We start from the raw sequence: 23,355 nt of genomic DNA, 5'->3' as shown, positions 1-23,355 counted from the left end.
AATCTAGTGATATTTAGCCTTTTTCTTATGCTTCCTTAAGAAGCCATGCATTCCACCTTTCATTTGAAAATTAAAGGAATCATCTTTTCCTTTAATCTTTGTGCAATAGAGGAAAACACATTCTGAGTATGATTTAAATACACAGAGCAGGTAAAAGGGATTCAATGCCAATATTTCTTGATTAAGTCCTTCTCAGGTCCTTTTGGAAGTCTGACTTAGAGACAAAAAGTTTGAAATTCAATGCTAAAAAAATAATAAAATATATAGAGTTAAGAATATTAAAGACAAAAGCAAAAGGAAGGTAAGGGACGGAGCAAAGAGCTGCAGTTTCCCTTTCCTGTAGGGAGTACAAGATAGCACAAGGTAACACATCTCCTTCTGAGCAACAGCTTGCTTTCCTTACTGCGCCTCCTCAAGTGCCATCCTATGGCCTGCACAGGTAGGCAGCCCCTGGAGAGAAAAGCCACTGAAGTCTGTGCATCCTACAGAGCACTGACAGCAATCATTCAAGCTTTTATACAAGCCCCTGTACCTCTGCAGAAAGGCTGCTCTCAATCTGGCCTCCACAGAAAATGCAGCAGCCTAGATTGATAACATCTAGTCACCCTGCTGCTGATTAGACAGAGACTGTCTCTGACAGACTCTCTCAACAGCTGAACAGGAGTCTTTAGCCTGAGCCACAGCTAACACATCTAACTCAACCACTGGGAAAACACATTTAATGTCAATTGCAAAAAAAATCCCAAACATATCTGTTTGGGGGAAGAGCAGGGGAGTTACTGTTGCTTATTTGTGGAGAAGAAGGGAGGAATGTATCATGTCTGCACACATACACAGACTTATGTCTCACACATGGGTACGGGATAACAAATACAGCTTGTTCTCCACTACAGAATTTTCCACTTTGAACATATAGACATCAATATATAAAGTTCATGTTATTTCAGTGAGACACTTCTTGAATGAATAACGCTGGCAGGATGACAATTCATGTACCACACATTCTTTGGTCATCACTAACTCAAGGACAAATTGAAGTCTGAAGGCCAAATATATGGGAATTTCTGGTGACATCACTAAGACCTCACACAGATGCCTGAGACATGTAATGCTGGTATTTTGCCCACCTTTGCACCAAATTAGTTCTGAGAAATGACTCAAAAAACAAACAGTCAAACATCATGCCACAGCTAACAAGAGTGAGCAACCCATCAATGGAGAGTACTCTCATCACGTCAGGAACAAAGGACATGTGAACAATCAATCTTAGAAAGTTTTAGTAGCCATTCTGTCAGGAAAAAAAAAAAAAAACAAACACAACAACCCAATATTTCTTTATCAAAGTATAAGAGTTATCAAATTTAGTATGTTATATACCTTCCCAGACTTGTGAAGAACTCACCAACAGTACCCACAGCCAAGTCCAGCAAAGACTACCACTTGATCTGTGTCACATTTATTTTTCAGAGTTATTCTCAACACACAGCAGCAAGACTGTGACTAGTCAGGACAGCAGCAGCACTTTGCCCCACAGTTTAAACTTGCTCCTTTGCAGGTGTTCTTTATCCATTTTTATTCAAAATTAACTTGGCCATGAGTACTACACAAAGGGCTCCTCTGATCCCACAAACAGTTCTTTTTTCCTAGGAATATAATTTAAAAGACTATTTAGAATAACTTTTACTATACTTATTTTCTCTGCAGGAAATCTTCTCACAGAATCAGAATTATTTAGGCTGAAAAGGACCTCTAGAGGCCATGTCCTCCAATTCCCAGTCAAAGCAGTGCTGATCTCAAAGTTAGAACAAGTTGATCAGAGTCTTGTCCAGTCATGTTTCTAAATCTCCAAGGTCAAATCTCACAACCTTCACAGACCTCTGGTCACAGTTTAACTATTCTGATTGTTAATTCTTTTTCCTTACGCCCAGCCAGAATTGCTCTGTTTCTATATGTGACAACTGCACCTCACCCTTGCTCTGTACACCTCAGAGAAGAGCACTGTTCTCTGTTCCAAAACAGACTACTAGGAAATGGAAGGCAAAAATTCACCTTCATCTTCTAATCTCCAGGCTGGAAAAACCCAGATCCCTCAGCATCTCCCTGTATGATGTGTACTCCAGACACCAACTGAAACAAGGTGGCTGCTCCAGATTAAAACTCTTTAAATTATTTATGAAAATGTAACAAAGCCTTTCACATATCTCACCTGCATCATACAACATTACTTTACAGGTCCCATGAGGCAGACAGGACGATTGGTACCTTACTTTCTGATCCCAAAGAAAGTTCTGAGGACAACCTCAGAGGAACAGCAAGCATAAAGGATTTGATAAGATGATGCACAGAGTGGCATCTCAGATCACCTAAACACACTCTGGAACAGCACTTTTTTAAGAGTACAAAGAAAAAAAAAATCAACATTTAAAAGAAGTTTAATGTGGTTTAGAATGTAGCTATACAGCTTCCTGCAGTTGACCCCAGAAAAATAAAAGACATGTGATGTGTAACTTCCTTTGACTTTTCTTTGAACTCTTGATAGAAGTTCCTGCTTTAAAGAGCAGGATTTTTTTTATTAATTGCTTTTACAATTTTCGTTAATATTTCCAATAGTACCTAACACTAAAGTATCTGCATGCACCAATTCCATGAGTTAGAACACCCTGTCAAAGAAAAACAGTTTCTAATCTTTATTTTGAGAGAGGGTGCACTGCATTACTTTGATGAAATGAGCAATACCCGCCCCTCACTTGACCCTGTTAATTCCAAAGCATTTGCAGAGAATCTAGACATAGGTCAAAACAGATACAAGAAAAAGGATACATAAGAAAAAGATCTGTTACCCTGAGTTACTGAGAGCACAATTCCATGCATGGCAGCACAAAGCCTGCCCTCACAGGGCATGAATCAGGTTTCATCGAGACCCAAGGAAGTCAGCTTTCTATACAACTTCATAGGATGTTCCCCATATGCAAGAATGGGTTTAATAAAGATTTTATTTATTATTTATTTAGAGCTTGTCATCTATTACTTGGCTACATATTGCTGCCACAGGGAGAAGCTTTTCATATCTGCCTAGATAAGACCTAAAACCTCTGAAATCATGACCGCCAAACACACCAACAATCAGCAGCCCCAGATCTTAAGATTAAGCTGTGCAAGTTCAAAATCTGTACCCTTACCAGACGCAGCAGTTCCACCCAAGAACATAACATGCATTAACACTGAAAAATAGCTGTGAAACTATTTATACAGACAAACACACCTGTATACACATTTGTGCATACTGTTGGCAGAATTGTGTACATTACACACATGCCCCATACTGCACACATGACCTTCAGCAATTTAAGAACAGTAGCAAACAGCAGCGTCTGCAATATTCTGCATGCATGATGGAAAAGCCATGGCAAACACGCCAGAGCTGTCACATGGCGATGGCACCTCAGCAGTGAGCCTGCTGCAGCTCTGGAACAGCAGGAGCACCCAGCCCCAGGTGCCCTCCTCCAGCTAGACACAGGGGACAAGTTGTAGCAGCACTGCATGAGAGGTAAAAGAGAAACCAGTGTCCCTCCAGAGAGAGGCACGAACACACACACAATGGCACAGGACTCAGCTCTGAAGTTTCCACATGACCTGGAAAGGTTTTGCCATCACCTATGTAAGAAAAAGAACAAAACCCACTCTATGTGCAAAGCTTTTTAATGCCTCCACAACTGGCACTTATACATCTCCAGGTTGGGGTTTTCTCCCCTCCTTTCATCCTATCCTCTCCATTCAGCTTATGTAGAGACCACCTCCAGAGTGCCATGCTAATTAGCAACAGCTTGCACGCTTTATTAAAACTAAAAATAACCCCAAAAAACCTAGTGAAAAGAAAAATTGAATGAGCACATATGCATTTCATCATTTCAGTAATATTGGTGTTATTTTAATTATACTTAAATAATTTTAATTGTGATCTGAGCAGCAGACTAGCTATAATTGCTGAAAAATAGAGTTATAAACGAAACATAAGGTCTATTGCCTTACAGACTTGTTATAAAGTGCTACAAAAATATATATGTCTGTAACCAAAACTAACAATAATAAGCTCACTGTGTAAGGACAAAACAAAGAGGTGAACAGTAGAGGAATGTTCAGCTGGTGTAGCAAATAAATCCAAAACCTACTAAGTATAACTTCAACAAACTAAATAAATATTTAATAAAATTAAGTTCTTTTTAGTTTCACTAACATGAGTAAGTCTAAAAAGAGGAAAAAACACATTCTTTACAGTTCTACAAATTTTCTATATTTCCAGTACTTCATTTGGCTTTTTCATAATGGGCCTTATTCTGTTGCCTTATGTCTGTACTTCCTATATGTTCAGCATTCACCAATCTACCTTGAATACAAGCTAAACTATAGATTACAGAAAATAAGAAGTTCAATAACTCTTCCAGTCTGAAAGATTTCCCAGTACTGTAGCAAACAGAATACTGCACATTGCTTTGTGGGAGGGGAAATATGATTTAACTGACATTTCATCAGTGTCTTGGGAGTCAAAGACCATCTCCTATAATATTGAATATTTAATTAGAACACAACCTACAAATAAGAAAATATTGGCCATAATTTCCCCAGCATCTTGCCTAAGCTGTAACAATAGTTTGCACTTGCAATATTCACCACAGTAGACTCCATTATTATAATTAAGATCAGCTAAGCTGTTTTAGGGAATTTCAATAGCTACTGTCTCCTCCTAACAGATGAACAAGAGAGAGTCAATGATATTGAAAGACAACAGATTTAATGCAGATAACGTACAGAGTTCAATACCACAAAATATTACTGAAACAACAGGTTACTAAACCAGGCAAGATATTAAAGCCTTGTGCATAAGATAACCGCTAGCTGACAAGGGTTAGAAAAACTTCCACCAAAACAAAATCCACTCTGTAACTGCTAATAACAGCTGGATGACAATGGCTGGACTTTGTGTTGCATCCCACTGAGGACTGGCAGCTTTTTTAATCACTGCTTGTATCACCTACTAGGAGAATCCCACCGTGGGGTGCAAAGTAATGGAAAACTAATCTTTGTCTTGAAAATACCTGTACTTCTTGTGTGAAACACCAGTATTAGCACAGATCTGGTTGAACCTGCTTGCAACTCTGATTTTCCATGTGGAAATGCACAGAAGTCAACAGGAACTCAGTTTATGCTACCTACCCACCATATCCATATCGACAGAAGTGTGAAAATGGATGATCCCTTCCAGGCACACCTGGCTCTAACTCCTACTGTACACACCTACAGACACTCATAGCTAGGAATTTGCTGTAATAACTCATTTCTTTCTACAGAAACAGGGATAAGTGAGAACACTGAGCCTTCTACACCTCGCCCACAGTAGAGACCCACTACCCCCAAAACAAACTCTATCAATAAATCCTTTTTACTACTGACATAGACAAAATTACCTCAGCAGAAAATGAAAAAGCAATCCTTGGTGGTGCCACTCTTTCCACGTAGAGAGAACCCAATTTTCATGTGTAACATAATGCTATTAGGGTGAATTAGCCTGAAAATGCAAGAGGACTGAGACTTCTGCAAGAAGGTGCAAAAGAGATGCAAAGTACCCAAAGTGCAACCATCTGCGGTGGAGCCACTTTGGATTTTTCACAACCACACTTAGTCACAACATAATGACAACCCAGGTTGAAGCACTTCAATTTACTAACACCATGAGACTACTACAGGAGGACAAATCCTGCAACCCTTCATCTAGCAAAGTATATTTTGCTGGAAGCTGACCCACATAAAAAGCTGAGGATAAACCTTCTCTGATCATTAAAACAGACACAGACAGATGCTGACACAACAAGCTCCTACCCAGAGCTTGATTCATAAAGGAATGATTTAATTAATATTTCAAATCAAAACCAGCCTTCTTGGTTAAAAAACAAAGCACACACTAACTCCTGATGCTCTTATTTTAAGAGCAATGGTTTTTTACTCAGTTTTGCCTCCAACTCTTCCCAAATGACATAACCAGAACTACAAACAAGTGATGTCCACATAGCAACTTCTACCACAATGACACAACTGATCTAAATTTACACTGACACCACTTTACCTTAAATCAGCTTCTCCCCCATGCACAGGCCTTTGCACTAGGTATCCAATTCCTTCAGTCAGCCTTAGCATCATATATAATTAACCTATGCTTGCTGAACTTCCTCATGAGAACTCCTCCAAGAGAAAGAGACGAAGAGCAGACTCAGTGAATTTCCTTTCCTTGGACTCTTGCTTTACTGTCCTGGTGGGCATCTTTTGGATCTAGCACAGTCCTTGGACAATAATATTTTGTGTTGCTCCATTAACTACTTTGCTTTCAGAATCCATGCTATTGTTCCCCTTTCTCTTCAAAGCATAAAGTTAGACAGCATTTATTGCCAGTAATTTAGCCCTTCATATTTTGTTACACGCAGCTTGCTTCAATGCTATTAAAAGCATTTCTCAGCCAAAGGCAAAATATCAACACTATCCAAACCAGCAAAATTCTGCCACAGATTCAAGCGACCAAATTGTCACTCTGCATACAAACAACAGCGTGCCACTAGAAAACACCAGAAACGCATGAAGAGCATCCCTATTACCTTCTTGCATCAACGCCTGTGACACGCACACATCTTCTGGGTTTGCTAACCATGGATCGCTCCCTGGCATGCAGCAGAAGGGATCCAGCAGAGCCCCACACCGCCAGCCTCACTCCCCCAGAAGTAATCCCTGCTCCAGCCGCACAGCCACCGCGTCCCAACAACACCCTCCGGCGAGGAGGGCAGCCGCAAAACTGAACTTTCACTCCCCAAAGGCGCAGGAGAGCCGCCCGGCACGCCTGCCCGGCCGCTGCCCGAGTTACCGGGGCACAGGAGCAGCGGGAGGCGAGGCGCGCAGCCGGCGGGAGCGCGGGCACCGCGGCTCTGCCGCGCCGCAATCCCGCTCATTGGGCTCTGCTCCCGCACACCGAGCCGCTCCGCACAGCGAGCGCTGCCGAGACTCACTGCCTTGTTTAACCACATCTGTAAACATCAAGTTTTGTGGGGTTTGGGTTGGTCTGGGCATTTTTTTTAATATTCCGCCAAAACAGCCGTTCATTCAGGCCAACGCCGCCCAGCAGGAGAGCAGCTGCAGCGGCGGAGAGGGTGCCGGGCTGACAGGGTCCCAAGCACAGCCCGGCGTTCCATGCTCCCAAACCGGCCCCGACGCGCCTCGGGCGCGCTTTTGTCTGCGGAGGAGAAGGCACGGAGCGCCCGGGCGCTGCCGCCACATCACCGCGCTCACGGGCTGCAGCCCGAAACAGCGCCCGCGCCGCCGCGCGTCCCGCCGGGCAGCGGGAGGAGGCGCCCGGTGCCCCGCGCTGACCCGCTCCGAGTTGCTGCGGGGGCAGCGCGGACGGGCGCGGAAGGCGGCGCGGGGGGAGCGCCGCGCCAGCCGGGACCGCCCGGGCGCAGCCAGCAGCGCGCCCCGCTCCCCTCCCGCCTCTCCCTGCGCCGGACGCAGCAGGCAAGGAACCATCCCCGATCCCCGACCCCCGCCGGCCGCCGGCAGCCCCGCGTTACCTCGGCAGCCTCCCGCTCCCGCCGCCGCCCCGCCAGTGCCGCCGAGAGCGGCGGCGGCAGCCCCGGACCCCCCGCCCCGCCCCGCCCCGCCCCCTGGCGGGGCCGCGGGGGCTCGCGCGCCCCCTTGCCGCGCGCGGGGCCCGGGGGGCGCGGGGCGATTCCCGCCCGCGCGGGCCGTGAAGCGGGAGCGGCACTGAGGGGACAGCGGGACTGAGGGGACAGCGGGGACAGCGGGACTGAGGGGATAACGGGGACTGCGGGATAGCGGGGGCAGCGGGGACAGCGGGGATAGCGGGGACAGCGGGATAGCGGGGACAGAGGGACTGAGGGGATATCGGGGACTGCGGGATAGCGGGGGCAGCGGAGACAGCGGGGATAGCGGGATCCCTCCAGCGCGCTTCCCGCCCGGAGCTCCGCCGCTGGGGGCAGGTGCGGAGTGGGACGGGACACGGCACCCCGGGCTCGCCCCCTGCTCTCCGGACGCTGCCAGGCGCTTCCCAGATCGAGCGCGGGCACCCCCGGTCGGAGCAGCCGTACGCCCGTCCCTCTTTCCGCCCAGCGCAGGGGACCGGGGCGCAGGATGGGCTTACCCTTCCCGCCTACCGCTCACCTCACGAGTGCTCTGCGTTTGGACTGCTCTGCCCGCAGCCTCTGGTTATAGTTGTTCTTCCATCAGACTCTCAGCGCGGCCCCCGTTGGGAACACCTTCGCTGCCGATGTGCCTCCACTTGCCTTGACGGCTGCAGTGACTCTCCGTGCCTTCTGCAGGTGTGTGTGTCCGACGGGGAGCAGAGCATGCAGTGAGAAACGTTAAGACTTCCTGCTAGGGAAGAAATCCCGAAAGAGGGAGAAAAGGTGTGGTGATGCTCAGGTGGGCAACGGGCTCCAAGCCTTCCGTCCCAACAGTACAGGAACTGACTGGGCCTTCAGCATCTTCTCAGCCGCTGATCATCTCAGCTTAGAGACTGCAAAATCTTCAGGAGTTAAAACAGACACAACCACCCTGAATTCAGATTTTTGACAGCTTTAATGAGCGCAAGGAATAATTATGTAAACATTATTAAGTGTTAATAAACACATGTCAGTGTTAGGCACTCTTGTGCAGAAATGTTGATAAAAGCCACAGTGAAAGCTTTAGTCATAATGTCTTTTTAACTTTATGTAGCTGGTGTAATAGGCCCTGTGCACTGCTGTTGCCTCGACGGAAAATCATTACCCAGTAATGGATGAGCCAGTTCGGAAGGAGTGCCACTGGGATACTGCACACTTTCATTCAAAGATGCTATGTATTAGAGGAAGTAGCAGGAGACCTGCCAACTTTCCCAATTTAATTATTAAACTGTCAGTTCCTGACTCCTTGTTTCGACTTCCTGAGGCAACATCTGGCTGTAATAACAAAAATAAATAAATAAAATAAAATTTGATCATTCACTCAGCAGCATTCTCTTTGCAATGTCCTTTTTACAGCAACTTTTATGAAAAGCTCAATATGGGGGATCCAGACCTGGCATCTCTCTGAAGTCCCCAAAAGCAAAGACAAGAACAGTTTCAGCTGTGATCCTCAAGGCAAAGATGTGCAGAAGGCTATATCATATTCTTGAGCCTTTTTTCAACGAATCTGGTGGTGTGCGTTTTAATCTTCCTAATCCTTCTTTTATTCATAAGAACATCAGCGGGTTTTTTTCACTGCATGAATCTGCATGATATGACTCTGGGAGATTAAAAAAACCTCTTTTGCGAGCCAAGAATTTTTGCATTTTCATCAAACATTGCTTCAAAAGGGTAAAGTTGGTTTCAGGAAGAAAAAAAACCATAAAGGATATCAGATTTAAATGCTACCAAATGTGAGCAAAACACTGAAGAGAAGTTTTGAAATATCTGAGACTGTGTCTTCACGTGCCCCCTGTTTCATATGATGTGACAGCTTCAGCTCACAATTTGTTATTGCAGTGGCTTTTGGAACCGAATGCCTCTTTTTTTCATATCCTCACTCAAACACGCACATGCTTACGAAAATATGGATCTATATATGTACACATGCACACGGAGAGACAAATACAGAGTGACTCAGCTCTGCATTCTACTTGCTTAATCAGTTTCAAAGCTTCAGCACTGCTCCCCTGCCTTATTTAAAATGCCTAAGGCCACCTTTCCCACGTTGCTTATTTCAGCGCTGGGGTACAGAGCCTTTGACAAAGCAGGGCCATCTACGCTGCCTTCTGCGGGTCACCCTCTCCTAAAAGCCTTTCTGCAGGTCAGGAGGTCAGCCCTTCCATTAATCACACGGCAGCTTGGGATTCAGCATTCACCCTGCACACTGGTCCTAGACAATCCTCAGAGACCTTTCTGCCTGGTGGTCACTTGGGGCTAAGGAAGGAGATCAAGATCTGGAGGCAGAGGTCATGCAAGCCCAAACTGCAGAGAGATGGTGTCAGGAATGCTGTGGGGTGGCCACCATCGCCCAAGCACTGCACAGGGATTTGGTCTGCCCCGTGTCATGGACAGATAGGAGCTGTAGCAGCTCTGCTGGTGAGTACTGGCCCGGCAAGTATGGCAGCAGTGCCTAATTCAGTGCCTCCATGTATAACTCCCTAGTGCTCCCAGAGAAAGCACTCCTGGTTTTCTCCCTCCCATCAAGAAGTCAGGTAGACAGATCAGGAGAGTCTGAAGTCAACGTTGCTGTCTTTTGGGCTTCTGTCAGATTTTTAACATTAGGTCCTCGGTCGTCTTCTTCAGAAGTTTCCCTCTTCTCATAGCTTGGAGGAACTTGTGGAACATTTTATTGATTTCTTAGCTGCTCTCCACTGGAACTCCTCATAATTCCTTGCTTCCTAAGGCTTCCTCGGGTACTTTTTCTTTTGTATCCCCAGTTCAAGCAGCAGAAAAGCTAACTATCCTGTTAAGTAGGGCAGCCTTTCTTAAATCGTCGAAAGAACTCTGGATAATCCTTTCATACCTGTCTCCCATCTTCAAGTGAAATGACTATGCCTCTTAAGTTGTCATAGGATGGAATTGAATACTTATATAAATTCTATTCAAGATTCTCCTGTTTTCCCTACAGTTCATGACAGATCAGTCAGACTCTTCCTTTAGACTGTAAAGAAGAAAGAAAATAGAGAGAGGGGAGAGTGTTCAAAGTGGATTTTCTGGTCAAATTCTATTTAACATTTTTTCTACTATTTGCCAATTCCCAGGCCTATGGCTTAGAATTATTTTTTAAAAGCCACCTGGGGTTTAAAAAAAAAAAAAAAAGGGAAACAAATCCTCAAAACAAAATGTTTCAAAATGCTCTGAACCAAAGCAATGTCCCCAAGGCAGCAAAGACTATCCTGTGACCAGATGCGGCCTTAGAAACTTCTGTAGGAAGTAGAATTTATACTATAGGCAGGAAAATTTGTACTTCTGTACATTAAGGAGTCTATAATCAATTTCCCTAGCTTTTGCTCAGGAGATCCCGAGACTACTTCTGTACAGAATACAAATTCAGAAGTAAAGAGAAAACTATGCAAAAAAAGAGCAAATCCTTCATGAAAAGAAGGTCAAAGAACAGTTTAACACAGAGAATTTCACAATCTGTTGGAGAAGGTCAATACATGATGGATAAGACTACACCAGATGTATTTGTATATTTACAAATGTGAAAGCAGAAATTAAAGTCTTATTAAAAGTAGCAGCTGTTAATTGCCAGCCTAACATATAGACACATGCTTGGAGAGACTGTTAATTAACTGAGTGAAAAACTAGAGGAATTTCAGCTCTGAGTTACTTGTCATAGCCTTAAGAAGTTTGGTGAGAGACTCTGATTCCCAGGTGGATCCTGAACTGGATAATATTTTTTGGCTATACAGAAGCAATGATGTCTATCTGAAACAGAATTGCCCATGCATAAGGATGTGCTGATCCACTAGGGTCAGCATGAGCAACTATTAAAACAGGCTGACATAAAGAGCCTCCCAGATATCTGTTTTCATATAGTCTGGAGACATCAGCTCATATAAAACTGCAAAATACTTGAGACTCAGAATGTAAAATTGCTTTCCTTAATGAAAAGCTTGCTTTACTGAAGGGGAGAAAAAATATCCTTCAGGATTTGAACACCAGCTAGCAGACAAGAAATCCAGAATCGCACCAAGCATGGAGCACACTTACATGAACATTTGCAACAGCCAGCACTTAGCTAAGGACATGATAAAAATCCCAAGGTGTTAATAATAACAACAACTCAATCCCTAGCAATATTCATAGGTTGTTGGTTGGGGTTTTTTTCTGCAAGATACTGGCAGGAAGGAATATGGAGTCTGTGCACAAAATTTAGAGAATTAATTTTGTGTCTTCCATGTTTACTAGGTTACAGAGATGATGTTTTACCTTTAGAGATGAAAAATAAAGCTGTGCTGCACTCAGACCATCATGCAATAATAACTGATGGTGGCAGCTGAGATTATGGGAGCATCTGCAGCTACAAATACTCATCTGGGACTCCTTTAGGCTTCTGTGTATCATCTGGTCTTCTATTATCTCCTTGGGAATTAAACTGAGCAACACATGGGTGCCATGATTTCTGAATGCTTGATAAAGGAAGTAAAAAAATAAAGCTAATGAAAAATCCAGCCAGTATAACTGATACTGTAAAACCAGCTTTACTAGCTCGGTAATGACTTAAGAAGGGCATGCATAAAAGACAAAGAGCAAAGGCGTTAGAACAGCTAACCCATTTGTTACCTGAGCGTTCTCTCCAATGGTAATGAGAAGATTGGGAGAGATAATTTGGTGCATTGTGTTTAAAGAACAGCTCTTCGAGGTTGTCCCCGGGATGGATTGCCAGGGAGTATCGGGTTGCAAGTGTATGGTAAGACAATATGAAGAACACGGGAGGAGCGTTTGGTGGGAGTAAAAAAAGGTTGTAAAGGTCTCTTAGGATGTAAAGTTGCAGAAAGGAAACCAGTTTGTACGAAATCATGTCACCTTGGCGTATAATGAGTGACAACGAGCTGGAACCCTGATTACAAGGAAAAAGTATACGACAGAAAAATTGTTACAAATACAGAGGTAAATAAAGAGATCTGGCTAAAGTACTTCGTGTACTTAGCTAATAAGGAGAAACAGCTTGGGTGGAGAAAAAAGAAAAATGTAACTTATGGAAAGACAGAGGTCTAACTCAAGCTGTGTTGGAATTTCTGGATTTGTTTTATCCATTTATGATAATGTGTAATCCCTCCAAGATTTCTGCTAGGTCTTCTCTTGGTGGAAATTATGAATCTAGTAGCAGATCACTGTTATTTGAGGGACTGAAATTAACAGGGAACCCAAGTATTTGACTGTGGAAGTGAAGTATTTCAGTCTCACAAAGGTCCTTACAGCTCATCATGGTCAGTACAGAATTCACAGAACACATGGATTACTCTGCCTGCTGCTTTACAAAGCACTAGCAGAAAGACGTTATCAGAAATAATGAGTGGAAATGAATCTTGCTGCTAGCATGTAACAGCAAAGTGAGCTTCATGAGAGGATTTGGAACCCAGCCACCAAGGGATGAAGGAGTGGGGACAGTTGCACATGTGCTGGTGAAACATTGCATGGCAGTCTGGTCCTGCAGGCTGCGTGTTCCGGCAGAGGAATCCAAATGGCTGCCATAAGTCAAAGCTTTAGACATCTTCAGACAAGCATGAGCTAGTGTCTGTCCTGCAAGTAATGGAGGGGATGTACTCTGTAAATCACACCAGTGATCCGAGCTTAGAGTTCTGATCAGAGAAGAACAACAAATCTGTGTTACAAAGGTCCCTGTGTCATCTTTTTAAGTAATACCACTCAGCCCTCAACAATCCAATACCGTTCTGATAAAATTATTTTTGGATTCATGCTTCCTGAGATACTTTCCTATTTGTCAAAAACTAGCAAAGACTTCTGGTCCTGTACAGGTGCCAGATGCAAAGGACTTTTATGTCAGGGACCTAGGGTAATATTTCAAAAATCATACCAATATATGAGTCAAATGCAAGCATGCCAAACATAAGATTTTAAAAAAAAAGGAAGGACAATAATAATAGTTACAATGCTACAACCAAATAATGGAAGACTGAATCTAGAGGAGAACTTAAAAAAATTGAAGTTTTCAGCATAGCACATGCCCAGCTACTGGGCCTGGTCCATAAGTTACATACTCTCTCTTGCTCTATAATTGTAGTCCATATACAACATTCATAATCTTGGTAGATGGCGGGCTTCCTGGTTTTCTAGAAGTTTTTACAATATTTGAATTTGTGTTGCTGGTTAGAATTCTTGTACAATTCAAGAGATAAAAAGCTGTAATAATCACTGCAAGTGGTCACAGGGAGATATGTGTGTCAATAAATATGTCATTTTAAAGTGTATATATATAAAAATTTCTACCAGCACATATAGAAGTTCTTGTCTGCAGTGTCTCAACATACTTGTCCCTGGCTCTGCTTTCTGAATTTAGCCTCTAGGGCAGATGTTCAGTCATACAATTACTTCTGAAATGACATTTCTATCTGTAGTCCTAAGTAAATAGTGTGGAGTATAATAGGGAAGGATAGTTTTAGGCGACGTATTCTAACAGTTGCTTCTTACATTCTTTTACAAATTGGTTGCTGCATGGATGCATATATTGCACCTACCTTCATCAGCATCTTACACATCAGCAACAAATATCTCATGGAATAGGGAATCAAGAGTGGCAATTGAACCCACAGTCTATTGTTCTCCAATCCTGGACATGTTGCAAGTGGGTATCATGGCTGAGGGAAAGATTAACAGGTAAAGATACCACAGGTCCCTTGCTGCTGTCAGTTGTTGGTTCATTACAGGATCTGCTCTGGGTTTGTAAGCAGTCCTGCAAGCACTGCTGAGCCACAGGGTACAATTCATTGACTGAAACCTAGGATTCCAACCTCCTTCTGGAGAGGTGTCTGAGGATTAGGAAAGATACCCTAGGGCATCTCATATTGTCACTCAACACCTCAGCAAGCCTTTAAAGTCTCCAACTTGGAGTAAATTTTTAAACAAAATATCTACATGCATTCCAGCCTTCTTTTTCAGAGAGTCACATTGGATCTTAAGTATTTCATTCTTTTCTGCCTATCTGGAAATAATTATCTCCAAAACAATACAAACAAGTTAGCAAACAAACAATACCACTAGGGTGTTTGTAATTGAGACCTTAGGCATAATTGTTTATCTGTGGAGGATAAAACGCAGCTATTTATCTATGTTAACCTTTGACTACTTTCTTAGTCACATGGAACAGCTTATTAAACCAGAAAGGGTGATGTATAGAGGTAACAGCTACTCTGAGGAGGTTTGCGAAATCACTCTGTCACTGTTTCATTCAGCCCGATGAGGTCAGAGCCTTCTAATTAAATTCAGTGAGTTCAGCCTTCAGTCTGCACCCTCAGTTGTCATAAACATGGTTGATATTTGTTATTATTTATGCTGTATTACTTCTCCCAGGGTGTTTGGGTTTTGTGCATATACAGGAAGAAACAGACTTATTGCTATGGGGATAATATGTGCCTTCCTAACTCCAGAAAATATCCTCCTGACCACTAGGCTTGGTAAGTGTTACTGACTTTCATCCACTGCTCATATCTGACTGCAATTTGCTGTGGAGTGTTCTGCTATAGCTTTCTATAAGGACTAATATGAAAATTGCATTGAATCATATTCAGAAATGAAAATAAAGGGGGAAGGAATGGGCACCACCAGCTCCACAGGCTCAGCTGGAAGAAGCACCCCACCTCTCGCGGCTGGCAGGGCCAGTGCAGTGAGAGCTCCCTCTTCCGTTGCAGATAATTGTCATCATCGGGCATGCTGTCATTTTAACCCCAACATCTGGTTACCTGGTAGATTTTGTCATTGCCCTACTTAACTTACATTACCATTTTAAATTTACATTATTCTTTTACTGTTTGTTATTGTTTTCCTCTGTGCCATTGCTTGGGCTTTCTGCTGATTAACACAAAAATCAATATCTCTTCTACAGAAAAAGATCTGAATAAGCTGAGTGCAATAATACAATCATCAGGGCACAATTTTAAGTAAAAACAAAGCAAAACAAAAGAGGAATGTACAACATATTCAGAACAGCCTTCTCTGTGGCCAGTTGTAAGAAGGCATCTTTGGCACTTACGATCTTGGTGAAAGTTAGTTTAAAATGTCATCAGTAAACCTGGAATATACTTGGAACAATTAATAATACACAAGATTTTTTTTAGTTAAGGAATTTATTTACTTCTTTCATCTCAATATGCTTCCAAGGTGAGTGTGAAACTTGTTTATCTGACAAGGTCCAAGCATAAGAAGGAATTTTTAAGACTTGGCTTTCAAATGCAATAGAAAATAATTTCAAGAAGAACTATTTATGTTGGACATTGTGTTACTATCTCCAAATAATCTGCCTCCTTCTGTGTTGTTATCTCCTTCTTTTCCCCCAGCTAACTGGTTCTTCAACATAAGTCTTTAGTGAAAGAAGAGTCACTTGCTAAATCCTTTCACAGCCCATAGCACAGAAGGGTCCTGACCTGACTGGTCTTTGGCCTTCGAATATTTTACAAGAATTTGTGACTTATTTTTCTTGTTTACAATATATAATAGAAAACTTCCATTGTTGTCATGTTGTATTGAAGGTTATTTTTTATTCCAGTTAAATATGTCTTGGTTGCTCTCAGAGTGCCAGGTTCTCTGAGATACGTCAGATTCTGCAAAACAATCGAGACATAGATTACACAGTATGCTAATGGTTGTGTTACAGTAAGACGTGAGGAAATAGTGCACTACTTTAAAATCTTACAGTGACAGCACACAGACACACCATGATTTTGCTTTTGTTTGGACTCTGCTGGGTAGCAAATGTCTGGAACAAAAATCCTGGATTTGTCTACAGGCAGTTACAATACTACCATCAGTATATGCTCTTGTGTGTTTGCCTTCCTTCAACTCTGACCAAGGATGAGTGAGCACCATTTTGAATACAAAGGCACTTCAATTTTCATGCTTATTCAATCCTGGGCCTCTGCTGAGTCTATGCTAGTAAAAATTCCACATATAAAAATGGTTTTATGATACATGTTTGTCCTCAAAAAGTCCGGCTGCAATAGTAACCGACGTGTCTGATGGTAGAGCATATTTTTGTGTAAGAGTGAGAGTGTATATATTTTCAGAAAGATTCAAACAAAATAATGGGGACAAACACATTATTTGAATATTTTTCCTTTTACATTTGAAAATTCTGGACTGTGAAACCATCAATTTCTGTGCCTTGCCACCATGTGTTTTGAGTCTAAGCAGCCACAAAATTCTCTGACCACTGAGATGACCAAATTCCTTCCTGAGTGTAGGAGTTCAAGTCAACTCCACTGTCTTGTATTTTTACATCCACAAATTTATGAAAAATGCTATATTTTTCTTATAATAGTGTTGCCTTCTCCATTTGGTTTTATTCTTCACCAGTGAAAATGCCTTCAGAATTTCTTACAAGTGATATGCTGTAACATATGATAAGATTTCAGAAGTTTATGTCCTAAATTTCCAGGCAGGGAGGCAAGCAACATAATAGCCAGGAGTGTTTCAGGAAACAGATCTTGACCACACTGGATATTTAAGGTTTCATTGCATCTAAAAAAACAAAGAACTAAAAAGAAGTCCTCCTCCTTTTCAAGTTTCACATTTCAATTTACAGCTATAGAAGTCAAATTTAGTTCTGTTTTCTCCACATATAAACCTGGCATGGCAGTGTTATCCTTTTTGCTCGTTCTCCTTCCACATTAACCTTTTAATCCAGAAGTTATCTTCAATTAAATTTGTGAAAAGTCTCAAAGATGTGTTTGTTACAAGTTCTGTGAATTTCGTGACTAGCAGGAGAACAGACGCTTCGCTGTTGCTGCTGCTGAGGAAAAGAAATTCTGTCATGTGGGATTTGGTGTTTGGTAGCACATGGGCCCATGACCTGGCTGCCCGTTCAGCAACTGCCAGCCAGTCCTGGCAGACTTTTCTTCACCTGAAGGCAAAAATAAGGTATAGAAGGGTGACACAGGAGGGAGCTGATGGTCTGGTGGATACATCAGGGAGGTTTTGCAGGAGGTGAGTTAATGATCTGAAAAGAACAAGGGCAGTAAGATAAGGAAGAGGCAACTACAGATACAACAGCAGAGGGATTATGAAAGAGGAAAGCCAGCTAGCAGAGGTGATTTTGGAGAAGATGTAGGACGCTAGTGTATAGGAAGCAAGGCTGTCTTTACACCCTGCATACTGTAAATGTAATTGCTTGTAGACAATAGAAGACAATAATTGTAAATTACAAAATGTAGTGCATAAACTGTAATTTATATATAATATGAGACAATAACCTCCCTGTTAACAGGCTTGAAGTTTAATGTCTTACTAGATTATCATGCCAATAATGAAGTTTCGTTATTTAAAAGAGATACATTATGGGAAAAACAATCATAGCAGCAGTATTCAAGTACTCATCCACAAGTACTTTCCCATGTTTCCAAGCTGTTGGTTGTTTTAGAAGGAAATATAATTACATTAAATACTTCCCTGTGTTCAAAAACTGAAATAGCTTGGCTTTCCACAAGATTATTAGCCTGTAGTAAACATGGGTGACGTGCTCAGTGTAAACACAACTGAAACAGAATACAGCTGGTCAACACTATCTCATTAAAATGAAGACGGCACAGCACAAAACACTGAAAGACATTTCTCTGTTATATAAACGATTGAAGAATATTCATTTACCCATAGCTCTAAACCAATGGTACAAAGTTGGTTAGAGTACCTAGATTTTCCTTTCTCTAGTTCAAGATAAATACTTTGCCTCCTCAAAACTAACCAATTTTACCAGTGGGACTAGATCCTTTTACCAGTAAAAAGCCGGCAGCTCTGAGGAACAGCACATTACATTCAGACCTAAGGGACCCTGTGTATATACAGCGCTGTCACAGAGAATACCTGACTCTCATCTCCCTCCACCCCATCTTGCTTGCTGGGTTTTTATCTAAGCAACATCATATGTAGGCCAAGTATTACAAAAAGGGTCTTGATCCGAAGCATGGTCAGGCACTGGAAGAGGCTCCAGAGGGAAGGGGTCACAGCACCAAGCCTGACAGCGCTCAGGAAATGTTTGGACAAAACTCTTGGGCACGTGGGTGACTCTTGGGGCTGTCCTGTGCAGGGTCAGGAGTTGGACTTCAATAATCCTTGTGGGTCCCTCCTAACTCAGGGAATTGTGTGATATTTGCTAAAGGAATCCAGAAGAAGGATATTTCATTAAATGTAGGAGAGCTGTGGTCAACAGAATCTAAATTGAACATCCACTGGGAATCCAAGATGCACAGGTCCCAAATAAAATGAAGAACTTCCACTCCAATGTAATTTCCAAGGCAATATGGCCCAGTGAATGCTGGTCATTTACCAGAATGTCAGGAAGAAAAATTAGATGTGTAGGTGAGCACCTGATAAGGAGTCTAGACACATGATGGCTTTCTTCATCAAGAGGGATTCAAGAAGTTACAACAAAGCAGTTAAATTTTTTCTTATTCAGAAGACAGTGGTGAATATTCAGGGATATTCTTGCTGAATGCCAGCCCACAGATCCCCTCTGGAAACCAGTAGCTGTAAGAAAATAAAGGTATTCATAAAAATAGCTAAGGAGAAAACAGGAACTTGAGCTGTTGATGTGCAGTTAATCTCAAAAAGACACAGAAACAGAAATAAATCTCATGGAGAAATGGAAAATACTTTTCCTTCTGAAAAATGGTGCTAGCAATATAAAAGTTATGTGAACAAATAATGTATGTTAGACAGTGGAAAAAACAAAGATATTTGGGAGAAAGAAACACTTCCTTTAAACCTTGTGCTCATTTTTTCTTATGTATTTTTAATATGAGAACAATAAAAATTACATTGCCCAGTCAATGCAGGTAACATTTTCCTAGAATACAGTAGAGTAGAATTTGTGTTCATATTTGTCTTAAAGAAAGGCTGTGTTAATTAACTTGCTGTATAATAAGGAAATTTACTTTATGGTTAGACAGAAAGTACATTTTGTACAGGGACATTTTATACTATGTATACCATTTTGGTTCTCAGAATGTAAGTCTTGCACTGGACCTCATGCAAAAGAATAAATTCAGAGCATTTCCTAGTCACCGCAATAAGGATTATTTAAAATGTAGGTACAAATTCATGCATTTTGATGTATGTCTATGGAGCCAGAGTGAGGCAGGCTTACAGCAATATTCAGCTAAACTCACTTTAAATGCCTCTTTTTATCAGTGACCTTTCCTTTAGAATTTCTGTGATAACACTTGGGGATATCACATTAAGTTTCTTAGTATAAAATTGAGCACTGAACAGACTTTTAGAAAGATTATGGTGCTAGAGGGATATTTAATGGTGAAATCACTTACTGTAGTACTCATTTCTGAGAGCAAAGGTCTGAAGTGAAATGAATTTGGTGATCTTTGATTAGTCCTCGTTGGGCAGAGGTCCATGTCTGAAGTCAGCTATGTGTATAATTAGGTATAATTTTTACATCTGTTCAATAGAGGTTAATTGAACTATCATAATAATTGAATTCCAGTACTACTGATTTTTTCTATTCCAAGTGTTCCTGTGAGATCAAAGCCAAGTATTCATCATCCAACACATTTGTAGGAAATTCCTGTTGCATTCAGTATTTGGTTTGTGGGTTAATGTAGGGCATTGGCATTTTTCAAACGTCTAAGCACAAATACAGATCCAAGCTTTCAAAATAAACAAGCGAAAGAAAGAACAAAATGCATGCTACACATAAATTCATTCTATACTGAAAATGTCTCATAACTTAAAGAAACAGTCAAAAGCATATAGGTTAGCAACTGACAAATTGACAAAGCTGGAAAAATCTAATAATCCTACTCATGAATTTTGCAAAGTTTTCACTCTTCTTGTGGTGGCATTTTAGATTCAGTTTGTATTACTCATATTCAGTAAGTAAACACTTTGCATTAACATTGAGCCTGAAATAATACAGCTTTATTTTTTCCTAGAGTCGCAGGTGTGCAAACACATGACAAAAGCATATGCATGAATGCTGTGTGTATTTACTTTTCTGTGTATGTGAGCAGTTACACATATTTTACAAGGTTACTGTTCACTCATTCAGAAAACTAACAGGGTTTTTTTTTACTGTTTTCTTATGAGAAAAAAAATAGGCACCGTGATGAACAGCATCCAATTATACATTCATCTGGGATTCAGCATTATTGGATTATTTTTGGCTCACTGCACTTGTCAGACCTACTCTTTAATTTTTTAAGGAAACCTTCTAATTTACTGACTTCAGCATTCATGAAGAATACAGACTTATGATATTGAAGTTCTCTGACCGTTCAAATAGGCAAGGTACTGAAAAGGTTTTCTTTCACAGAACAGGAAGGAAAGGTATTGTCCATACCCATTTAACAACAGGTTTCTCAGTGAAGACTATCCACAGAGGTGTCAGAGATGATCAAGGAGTGCAATTTCACCAGAGCTACTTCAGAAATTTAGACAGCATATGAAAAATCATAAAAATTAAAAATATTCTATCTGAAATTAAACTTTAAAAAAAAAATTAAATACTGCCATATTGTCTCAAGGGCTTTATGAACATTAAGGTTGAATGACCCTGATCTGTCAGCTCACTGGACTACTTCTCTCATGGTACACAGGTTTGATATTAGCAGTGTCTCACTTTGACGTAGCATGGGAGTTATGGGAGTTACTGTCTCTCTGGGGAGCCCAGATATAGTGGAAAATAGAGGTGAGGCACAAATATATCACAATTATTAAATTAAAAATTCAATTTTTTATTTCATTAATCCTCTCAAACTACTGAGCTTTTTGCTGGTAAATTACTTCTTTTTTAATTAAAAGATAAGGTTTTGAAGGAGGGTTAGCTATCAATCCAGTTTACTTTTAGCTACCAAATAATTTTCTGAAGAAAGTTTCATTGAACGTTGTCCCTATTAGACAAATGACCAGTGTTACTACCCAAATCAATCCAAGTCTGTGAGTGGTTGTCTCATGAACTTTTAGAGTCAGTCAGGCTGGTGGACTGATTGCAGTGGTGTTTCTGTTTTAACAATTGGAGTCAAGAACAGTGCAGAGTTTCAACAGTACAGAGAATGCAGGACTGATCCCTACAAACACACTTAACCTTTTTTGCAACTAAATCCCATAAACCAACTTTAGTGGTGCAATGAAGTTCATTGTCTGCTAAGTCATTGTGAATCATAAAGTCCCCATTTGTGTGGTATAAATCAACATAACTATTCAACAATTAAATCTACAATGAATATATTTTTTAAATTGCCAAGCATTATGTTTCATTTTACAAGCTTGCACATGCATTCTTTACAACCTACTGTCGTGTAATGCTTTATAAATGATACTTGATAAACAACAGCTGTATAATCTTAGAAATATTCATCAAGAGGCACATATATCCATGGTAAATCACTTTTGACTTGTACAATGCTGGTGGCTGGCATATATTCTCCTAACTGCTTGCACGTGGAACATAATATGACATGGCACTATACTTCTGTGAGACAAAAATACATTCAGAAAACATACTAGGGTATCAACTGCAAGCAAGAATGAAAAATGTTTGTCAAGTGCACAGTTGCAAAGTGTAAATCTCATAATAGATGCTATATTTATGCAACACCACTATGCATGTTTTGCATAATAATGCAAAATAACATCTATTTTCAAATTGGGCTTCATTGCACTAATTTTCACAGTTTATTGGCACTGAATAATAAAGCTTAGGGAAGATGTGATGTCAGGGATTGGCTTTGCTCTCCCATAAATTAAGCCAAGCTGCAGCTCCTGTATTTTTCTCAGCTGTTGGAGTTCTACTAATTCCCTAGATTATGTCATAGTTTATTTCCTATCTGTTATACACAGATATACATTTCAATTTTCAGAAAAGTCCTTGGGAGGCGGAACATAAAATAAAAGGGTCCAGGTAGTCTTTCAGATGCTTCTCTGTGACTTCTGCAGAGCCAGATACAGCAGTTCATAAGTCAGTGAATTTTGGGGAAGAAGACATAAGGAGAGAAGAACATCATTCACATGCTGATGGCGACTGGGTACTGATGCTGTACACAGCAGTGGGACTAAAGAATTGAAGTGCACTGTGATTGCTACCTTTGGGCTCTGTGCTGAATTGAATTGCTTGTTATAGCAGCCTCCAGCTTTATTGAGGCTGTGCAGTTTCTATTTAACATTTGCACTATAAGGTTACAAGTATTGTTCAAGAAGCACCATTTATCTTTTGTTTAGTATCTTCTGAGGAAGCCAAAGTCTGAGGTACAAACTGTGTCTACTCCACTCACGCAGCAATTTCCGCAACACGGGCTATGCTTATTTTTAAAAATCATGGATAGGATTCTCCTCACCTAATCTAGCAAAACACACCCAATGTAAACCCCTCAGCTAGGCTTCCTCTAATACCCAATGGAGAAAAACAGACCAATTAATCCCATCCTAAATACCACCTGAGAAAAAAGGATGAACCTCCCTGTGGAGGGCGTGCAGACTCTAGAGGCAGCCTAAAAGGTTTCCTTAGAGTAGAAATACTTTTTTTTATAGGGTAGTGTGAAGTGAGATGAGTGCAGCCAGCTGTGTCCCTTTTAGTGTCTGTGCAGCAGCCATCCCCCCAGCACAGCTGCCCTTAGCTACAGAGCACATGGGGGTT

At 41.4% G+C, this 23,355-nt stretch overlaps 1 long non-coding RNA gene across 1 annotated transcript in view; it reads right to left on the bottom strand.

Annotated features, from left to right (window-relative positions):
* LOC128935745 (uncharacterized) overlaps positions 1 to 7,664 on the bottom strand; it is a 60,951-nt gene extending 53,287 nt beyond the window's left edge. Inside the window, exon 1 of the long non-coding RNA XR_008482960.1 lies at positions 7,605 to 7,664. This is a non-coding gene — a long non-coding RNA (uncharacterized LOC128935745). The remainder of the gene's footprint in view (positions 1 to 7,604) is intronic.
* Positions 7,665 to 23,355: the final 15,691 nt, after the last annotated feature.

Source organism: Melozone crissalis, unplaced genomic scaffold (genome assembly GCF_028551555.1).
Source record: "Melozone crissalis strain CALT ecotype California unplaced genomic scaffold, PUWL_Pcris_2 ptg000016l_1, whole genome shotgun sequence".
NCBI lineage: Eukaryota > Metazoa > Chordata > Aves > Passeriformes > Passerellidae > Melozone > Melozone crissalis.
Note: the sequence above shows the minus strand (reverse complement) of the source record. Positions and strands in the feature narration are given on the sequence as shown.